Source organism: Canis lupus, chromosome 10 (genome assembly GCF_048164855.1).
Source record: "Canis lupus baileyi chromosome 10, mCanLup2.hap1, whole genome shotgun sequence".
Classification (NCBI taxonomy): domain Eukaryota; kingdom Metazoa; phylum Chordata; class Mammalia; order Carnivora; family Canidae; genus Canis; species Canis lupus.
Window position 1 is genome coordinate 27,983,615 of NC_132847.1, and position 1,784 is coordinate 27,985,398.

Consider the following 1,784-nt stretch of genomic DNA (forward strand, 5'->3'; position numbering starts at 1 on the left):
TAATGGACCTTGAGTTAGGGATTGAGGCAATAAACATTATCTCTCTCCTGTTTTATGGGAAGAGCCTCTTTCTGGAAGAACACAGAGTTCTTTCTCATCTGATACCCAACTTCTGCTCTTCCTTTTTTTTTTTTTTTTTTTTTTCTTTTTTTTTTCTGCTCTTCCTATCTACGGTGTATGCACACAGCAACCAGAATGATCCTTTTAGAATCATGTCACTGTTCTGCTCAGGACCCTTCAATGGCTTCCCATTTCACTCAGCATAAAATCCAAATCCTTACTATGACCCGCAAAGCCCTACATTACCTACCTAACCCCAGCCCTCAAACTTAATGACCTCATGCCTCTTTGCTGAGGTCTTCCTCAGCACTCTGCACTGAGGTCTTCACCACTCTTCCCTTTGCTGTCTCTAGTAAGCCACATGGGCTTCTTGACATACTTCTTAAACACTGTTGTGCACATTGCTGCCGCAGGCCCTTTCTGGCTGTCCCTTGTGCCTAGAAAGCTTTCTCTTAATCTCTCTGTGGCTCGTTCCCTTGCTTAATACAAGTTTTGTTCAAATGTCACTGTATCAAGAAGGCCTTCCTTGACTCCCCTGTGGTGATTTTGAAATATGCCCATAGAATCTCTGATACTCCTCCTTTCAAGAGGTAGAACCCAATCCCCCCACCCTCTTGAACGTTGGGTTGACTTAGTGTCTACTTCCTAAATAAAAGAATACAATCAAAGTAACAGTGTGTGACTTCAAAGACAAGGTCATAAAAGGCTTTATGGTTACCTTAATCTGGCAATGAGAAAACATCAGGCAAACGCAAATTAAGGGACATTCTACATAATACCTGATCAGTATTCTTCAAAATTGTCAAGACTAGGGATCCCTGGGTGGCGCAGCAGTTTGGCGCCTGCCTTTGGCCCAGGGCACGATCCTGGAGACCCGGGATCGAATCCCACGTCGGGCTCCCGGTGCATGGAGCCCGCTTCTCACTCTGCCTGTGTCTCTGCCTCTCTCTCTCTCTGTAACTATCATAAATAAATAAAAATTTAAAAAAAAATTGTCAAGACTATAAAAACAGTGCTTGCTTTGGCAGCACATATACTAAAGTTGGAATGACACAGAGAAGATTAGCATGGCCTTTGTGCAAGAAGGACATGCACATTCATGAAGGGTTCCATGTTTTTACCATCAGCGAAATGCAAATCAAAACTACAATAAAATAGGGCATCCCTGATGGCTCAGTGGTTTAGCGCTGCCTTCAGCACAGGGTGTGATCCTGGAGACCCGGGATCGAGTCCCACGTTAAGCTCCCTGCTTGGAGCCTGCTTCTCCCTCCACCTGTGTCTCTGCCTCTCTCTCTCTCTCTCTCTCTCTCTGTGCCTCTCATAAATAAATAAATAAAGTCTTAAAAAAAACTACAATAAAATACACCTTACACCTATCAAAATGGCTAAAATCAACAACACAAGAAACAACAGGTGTTGGCAAGGATATGGAGAAAGGGGAACTCCCTTTCACTGTTGGTGGGAATGCAAATTGGTGCAGCTACTCTAGAAAATAAGATGGAGGTTCCTCAAAAAGTTAAAAACAGAATTATCCTAGGATCCAGCAATCTAATGACTGAGTATTTACCCAAAGAAAACAAAAACACCAATTCAAAGGGATATATACACCCCTATAGCAACATTATTTATAATAGCTAAATTATGGAAGCAGCCCAAGTGTCCATCAATTGATAAAGAGATAAACAAGATGTGGTGTAGGGACACCTGGGTGGCCCAGGGATTGA

The 1,784-nt window shown here is 42.8% G+C and overlaps 1 non-coding gene across 1 annotated transcript; it reads left to right on the top strand.

The window, feature by feature from the left end:
- The first annotated feature begins 1,072 nt into the window (after positions 1–1,072).
- Positions 1,073–1,179, top strand: LOC140642090 (U6 spliceosomal RNA). The gene has a single exon (XR_012038657.1). It is a non-coding gene; the product is annotated as a U6 spliceosomal RNA (small nuclear RNA).
- The last annotated feature ends 605 nt before the right edge of the window (positions 1,180–1,784 follow it).